Source organism: Fukomys damarensis, unplaced genomic scaffold, assembly GCF_012274545.1.
Source record: "Fukomys damarensis isolate Sample0158 unplaced genomic scaffold, DMR_v1.0_HiC HiC_scaffold_8, whole genome shotgun sequence".
NCBI classification, from domain to species: domain Eukaryota; kingdom Metazoa; phylum Chordata; class Mammalia; order Rodentia; family Bathyergidae; genus Fukomys; species Fukomys damarensis.
Window position 1 is genome coordinate 3,976,858 of NW_022900920.1, and position 7,693 is coordinate 3,984,550.

The window sequence follows — 7,693 nt, forward strand, 5'->3', positions numbered from 1 at the left end:
GTTGATTGGCAGAATGTGCCCCAATCGCTAAAGCTATTATTCCTTGGGGGCTGAGGAACGAAACCCAGCGGCCGGAGGCCAGAGTCCTCAAGGAGCTGCCTTCTGACCTTCTAGGAGACGGTTGCGTGGTGACTGCGGAAATTCCAGAGGACTTATCATTCTGTACCCATTGAGTAGGTGTTCTCCCTCCCTGCCAATCAGTGCTCGCGTTCCTGACAACGGCCAGGTTGGGCTGGTAGCCAGATAAATCCCTGGCGTTTGTTAGGAGGCCACGCGAGCGTCCTTGACCATCTCCGCCGCCTGTTTCCCCAAAGGAAATATGGATGTGCTGCTGGCCTTAGTTGCTGGTGGGGAGATCCTACTAAAAGTGAGGGACGCCACGAATCCGTTTCGGACTCTATTCTGGCTTGAGAGTTTTGCTCCCCAGTTCCTTATAGAGGGGCCTGGTCCTCAAGGACCTTAGGGATCTGGACCGAGTCTTCCTCTCTCTCTTTCCTCTCACGCGTGCACGCAAGCAGACCGTGCTGTCATTAGTTGGCTCGGACCCAAACCTACTCTTGTCAGGCTGTACCTTTTAGGTTCCTTCTTCCCCGGACCTCTTTGCCTCCTGTTGACCTTGAAGATTCAGAGTAAATGCCAATGCTTCATAAAGCCTTCCCTTAATGCTCACTCTAATCAAAATCTGTTTTGATTCTAATCAAAATCTCTTGATTTTCTGTTCTGCACCTATCTGGTGGGACATATTACAATTTTAGAAAATGCTCTTGTGGAACCTAGCTCTGACAGCAGACTACCTAGGTTTAGGTTGTGGTTGTCATTTACTCACTTGGGCAAGTTTAGGCCAGTTATTTAACCTCTCTATTCTGCTCTGTAAAATGCAAATAATAGTATTTTCCTCAGGGTTGTTGTGGGCATTATGCGAGTTTGTATACATTAAATGTGTATAACAAACAGTACCTAAATGTTAGCTATCGTTATCATGCCACACCTGCCTCACCCTTTCTAGAAAGGTATGTTTGGGGCTTCGGAATCTAGCCCTGTGTACGCCTCCCTCAGTTTCTTACACTTACTACCAACAAACACTGGAGTCACGTCTCCTGGTGCTTCAGAAAAAAGACAATATCATGACCTGTTCATCAGATAGTACGACAAATCTTAGAAAGAGTTTTCCATTCAAAGTAATAAACACAAGCCAAAGAACTATGCAGCACGTGTCAACCTTTTGTATCATCTACTTCTTTTCAGAAACTTTGCCTCTAGTTTCAAAGATAACTCCACGGAGTGTTTCATTAACAACACTTTCCTCCGGGAACTGTAAATTAACACTGAAGGTCAAATGACAGGGACCTTTCAGTGTTTCCAAAAGCAGAGGCAGAGGGCAACTATTGAGAAGGGTGTTCCAGAGCACAGATATTCCCAGCATTTGGTTAGAAGTGTGCTTTTCACAGCGCTGCCCAACAATACCATGGTCACACCCTGCGTCACTCCCAGTAAGAAAAACCACCCTAGGTTTCCTAAAGCACTATCAACTTGGCTAAGACCAAATAAATACTTATTGATAACCTAAGCAACTCCATAATCAAGCCAGTGCTGATGGGACAAAGCAAGTGTCATCTGAAGTTTTTCAGTGCCTAGGATAGCTGCTGTGAATTCTAGAAAGGGCAGTTCCTGGGGGTGGGTAAGGGTGGGGAGAGAAGCTTATATATTATGAGGTCCAAGTCTCAATTTTATTCCTTGGGAATGTGAGGTTTTTGGAGATTGAGTTCCATACCATTCTGTCTTGACCCCAGTAGGCTGCCCCCTAAGTAAAATACCAGTCTTGAAATAAACAAAATGCCTTCCAGGTCATTGCTAATATTAACACTTTGACTTAGAATTGACTCAATACTGCCTCCTTGCTGAAGGAATATGTCAAACAAAAAATTCCAGAGCCTAGCACTGTGCAAACAAGTAGGCGACCCGTAAAGTGAGTATGGGGAAAAGACCCTAAGAATCACAAGAAAAGGGGGCTGGTTTCTCATTGCTTTCTGATTTCCTTATAACTATCATTTAAAGCATCCCTCATACGTCTCCTTGTCTTCTTTCATTTTCTTGTCTTTTTTTTTTTTTTTTTTTTTTTTTTTAGGATGCAGGTCTGGCCTTGTTGCCTGGGCTGGTCTCAAATGCCTGGGTTCAGGTGATCCTCCCACCTGAACTGCTCCAGTAGCTGAGATTACTGATGGTAATGTGTACTACCACCAGCTTGCAATCTCCCTTTGGACTTTTTCTCCTTCTCTTTCCTTGATAAGAACTGAAAAACAGGAACTGGGAACCCACACAGCAATAGCTATAGATCTGGAATGAATTCTCTTAGAATATATTTTCCTGGAAATCTGAAGCTTTCAGGACCATGCAGTACTGTCCCAGGGAGAACAGCTGTGGGCACTGCCTGGGCCTCTAAATAAATTCACACCTGTATATTTTACTCAGTCTTGCCCCTGAACATCCAAGAGGTTCACACTTAGGAACAAGTCAGAGGAGGGAGGAGCTTGTCACCCTTTGCACTCAAGTACAAGGTGCTTTGGGATGGTTATATTTGGGTGTAGACTGTCACTAAGGCTAGGGTATTATGTGGTGCTGAGTTGTGTACTGGGAAAGTGTTTCTTTGAAAAATCAAAGCTATAGGCTGAGGATGTAGCTCAGAGGTTGAACACTTGCCTGGCATGCATGAAGGCCTAAGTTCAATCCCTGGCACTGCAAAGAAAAAAGAACCCAAAGCTGTAAGAGGATATGTGTTCAAGAGGGTGTGGCTGAAGAGTGGGCAATAAGTACAGACAAGCACAGCTAAGGAACATGACCCCTCCTTCCACATTAACTGGCTTGTGTCCTGGATGTGCCTTGTAGACTCCTGTTTCCTTGCTTTTCCTCCTTGGATTCTTTCCTTCCCTCCACAGCCCACACACATGACACACACACAGACAACAGAACTGAAAACTACTGATGATTTCATTTACTTGTTGATCATAAACAAATTCTGTGGCAACACTTAGAAATTGTGCTGTGGGCCAGGGATTTAGCTCAGTGGTTCTGCCGCCTGCCTTGCAAGTTCAATCCCCGGTACCAAAACAAAAAAACAAAAAAACAAAAAAAAAGAAAAGAAATTGTGCTACTGTGGCTTTTGTCCTTAAGAAGTTATATAGTGTAACGATTAAAATGTTGGCCTCTTGTACTGGATTTCCTCTGAAGGCCTGCATTTCCTCATCTGCAACATGAGGATAATAATAGGTCTAAATCATGGGATTGCTGTGAAGATTAAACGACTTAGTGTAATGAAATATTCATGTAAAACTCTTTGATTGGTATCTGACAAAGTTTGAAGTCAGTGTTACCAGCGCTCATTATCACCCTCATCATGGATATAGTTTACAAGCACTTGGCTTTGAGGTTTACTTACTTTTTATAATTGCATGATAAGCAGCATAGTAGAATTGAACCTGGAATCAAATTTTAGCTTTGCCTCTTACTAGTTTTGTTTATTTGTTTCAGACTAGTTTTGAAACTGAGTAAATTACTAACATGCCTGAGTTTTAGTATTCCAACTGTGAGTTGAAAGCAGACAATATAATTTTTTAAAATATCTAGAGCAGGGCTGGAAGTGTAGTGCAGTGGTACATTGCTTGCCTAGCATAGGCAAGGCCCTGGGTTCAATCCAGTACTGCAAGAAAGAGAAGAAAGCGGAAAGGATGTAAAGAAATAAAGAAGGAAGGAAGGAAAAAAGGAAGGAAGAGAGAAGAAAAAGAAAAGAAAGGGCTGGGGATTTAGCTTAGTGGAACCACACCTGCCTCACAAGTGCAAGGTCCTGAGTTCAATCCCTGATACCCCCCCCAAAAAAAAAGGAAAGAAAAATGTAGAGCCTTCCAAGAAATTGTTGTAGAGATAAATTCTCAAAGCAATTTAAAGATAGCAAGATAACGTAATTAAAATGTAAATATCTTAATATTAGCCCTTGTATAGTGTGCAGTTATATTTCTATATTATTTTTTTCTGAATAGAAAGTGTTTTGGAAACACCATTCCACTATTCTCAGCCTGAGAGCAACTGTCATCTCCACTCAAAACAAAACAAAACAAAACAACAGCAACAACAACAAAAAAACAACACACAGGAAGAAATAGATTAGCAAAAAAAGAAAAAAAAAGAAAAGAAAAGAAAGACACTCCAAGAGCTAGGGGATGTAGAGCAGCACAGCACCTGCCTGATAAGTGCAAGATCCTGAGTTTGAGCCCTGGGTTAAAAAAGAGAGAGAGAGACACCAGACAACAGAAGAATTAGAAGGCTATAAATCTTAAAGTCAAAAGACATCTTCTTTTGGGAAGGAGAGTGTGGGTCACCTCTTAAAATCCTTAATTTTGGTACACGACAGATGTAAGTGAGATAATGAAGAAAGCAAATTCGTTAATTTGCCAAAAATATATTATCTTTAAAATCCTGCTTAGTGTGGTAGTGCACACCTGTAATCCCAGCACTCAGGAGGCTGAAGCAGGAGGATCGCCACAAGTTTGAGGCCAGCCTGAACTACACAGGGAGACCCTGTCTCAAAAATAAAAAATAAAAATAAAACAACTCTTAAAGGGCATAGTTTAAAACAGTGTAATAGAATGTCTTAATCTATTGCTCACAGCTAGTAGGGATCTGTTTCTAATACTAACATCTTACAGTAGAGGGCAGCACTGTCCTTTTGCAGAAAAACCCTCGCGAAGGAAAATAAAAGCAAAGCTTCTCATTATGTTTGTTTACCCTTTTAAAATTAGAGGGCTTCTTCCTTGCTTTTTAGATTATTGTGTAGAAAGAACGTCAGAGCTTGTATGCCTTGAAGTGGTAGATCAAGTAATTGAAAAATACAGGTTTTAGTTGCCCGGCTCAGGCTATACGGACTGAAAAAAGTAAACTTTAGCTTGACCCAGAATAATCAGTTATGGTCATTGTATGAACAGATCCAGTGTTCCTGCACTGTCTGGTTGAAGTCAACCTAAGAAATAGCAGAATGCGATTGAAAAATGTATGCAGTCATACGGAGTCAGCCCTGATGACTGCTTCTAAATTCTTACCCACTGCCTTTATTCTGCGCCATTAGCAATCCTTGCTGTCCTACCTGGGTCAGATCAGAAGTGCCTCGAAAACAGCGCATGTACTATGGATTTAAAGAGTGATGTCAGATATGGTGTCTGAGGAATCGTTTCATGACACTGCAGTTGACCAAATGGCTAGGTGTGGACATGAGTGAAACTGAAGTCTTGCATGCCAGTCAACATACTATCGCTGTATGATCTATACTTTCCTATCAGTGAATAGCAAAAAAAAAAAAAAAAACACATAAATAAACCGCCAGTTTTGTAGCAAAAGTTACTTGGCTGGAGGACAGAGAAGCGAATAATTGTGCTTTTAGCAAATATAGTATTTCTAGCATTTTGAGGTTCTTCTCTAACCTTGAAAACATTTTTTGGCAGGAAATCTTCAACACCAATTTAAACAAATTTCACTAGAAATAATAAAAGCTGGAAGACACTGAATATAATTCCCAGTTCTGACATGTAAACTTGGGCAAATTGCAACTTTTTTTTCCTCTTATGTGAAAGAGGGATATTATCACCTAGATTTATTAAAAGGGTCAACTTAAAAATGCATATTTATAATGCTTTGAAATCTTAACAAATATTTCTATCAAAGAGAGTGCAGCCTGTTCTAAAACTCTACTAGACTATGTTTCTTCTTATTTGGTGTCATTGTGTTGCCTGGGTTGTTGCGTGTATTTACTTAATTTTTTTCCTTAGCTTACTTGCTAGTTAATTTCTTAAGACCTGAAATAATAAGATATGCCTCTCATATCCTCCATAGAAACAAGATATATGGTACATATTAAAATTCAAATAAGTATTTGTTGATTAAAAACAAACTATGATGCAGAATTAACTTTTTTGATTATAAAACATAACAGTGTTTAGCATCTTAACCATTTTGAGCATGCAGTACATAGTATTAACCATATATTTGTACATTGTGTGTAACAGATCTTTAAAACTTTTTCATCCAGAATTAAGTTTTTTGTTTTGCTTTGTTTTGTTTTGAGACAGCTGGGCTTGAACTCACTGTGTAGTCCAGGCTGGCCTCAAACTCCTGGTGATCTTCCTGCCTTAGTTTCCCAAGTGCTTGTATTACAGGCATGTACCACCATACCTGGCAGAATTAACTCTCGATAACTATCTTTCACATTACTAGTTTCCAAAGAGCTACTTTATTGATTAGGAAAAACAAAAAAATATAACTTTCACTGTGTGACAAGGGAGGTATAGAACTGGGTCATCAAAACACTTGTACTCTTTTAAATTCATCTTCCCCTCATGGAGGCTCTGCCGTATTTTCTCTCCAACCTGTAGATTAGCCATTCCTTATAAACCTAGCAATAGATGCCAGAAAAGAAAGTGCCTCTATAAACCTTCACAAGTCATTCATGTCTAACATATACTGTAATTAGACACTTACAAGAAAGAAACTATCAGGCTAAAAGTATAAACTAACTTGCCAATTGTTTGATTTACATATTAAACTTTTGTTAATGAAAGCAGTGGATTCTTTTAAATCATTATTATCACAGTAGTATTTTTATTTAGCTGGTGCAGGTGCAGGCAGGATCATAGAGGGAAATTGTCACAGAAAAGGGACTGTAGATAATATGTGGCTACATTTAGCTGGCTGTAGATATATGTGCTTCTGGAGCTCTCGCAGGACCGCATGACTGTATTTAACTGTCAATATTTGCTTTTTAGAAACATTCACCTTTTCAAGTCCACATCTTCATCTAATGTTAGAACCATCAACTGTCATGTCAAATTCATTCTAGATTTTTAAAATTGATTTTCTGGGGCTGGGGATTTAGCTCAGTGGTGCTGCCGCCTGCCTTGAAAGCACAAGGTCCTGAGTTTGATCCCCAGTACAAAAAATTAAATAAGTAAATAAATTTATTTTCTGCTTTGCACTAAGCAGAAAAATCAAGTATTAATGGATTTAAATATTTTAAATTATAAGCAATATGGAAAATAATGGAAATTTTGATGAAAATATATATTAAAATATGTATGGTGATGTGATGACTTGAAAACAATATTTTCAACATGCCTATCAGTCACATCTACTATACATATATATATATATAGTCTCTTTGCATTGTTGATAGAAAAATGATTAAGTATATAGAGAAATCAATCATAAATACAAATGACCAATAAACATACTCAAAATTGCCCTCATTATTAAATTGAAACCATTAAAAGCAACATACCATTTGACTGAGAAATTTCTACTCAAAGAATCTACCCTAAATAAATGTATTTAAATTTGTAAACATAGGTAGATGTAGCTATATACAGTTATGCACTGCAGACATGCTTTAATAGGAAAACAGATGACTATTACTTTATAACCTAAAGAATCAAGGATAACAGTTCTGAAAGATACTTCACAAGAATACAAAGTGAATATAGTTTCTAAGAATGCTAGTTAGTTAGAACAGGTTGGGGAAGAAGTCCAGGTTTATAGGAAGAACTATGTCATCTAAAATCAAGGTGAAGTGAGGAAAGTCACGTGGGCAAGGTAGGAACAGGCTAAAACTAGGCAGACCACAAAAGATCCTGGATTGGAAAGCCAAGTAGGAAAGAAA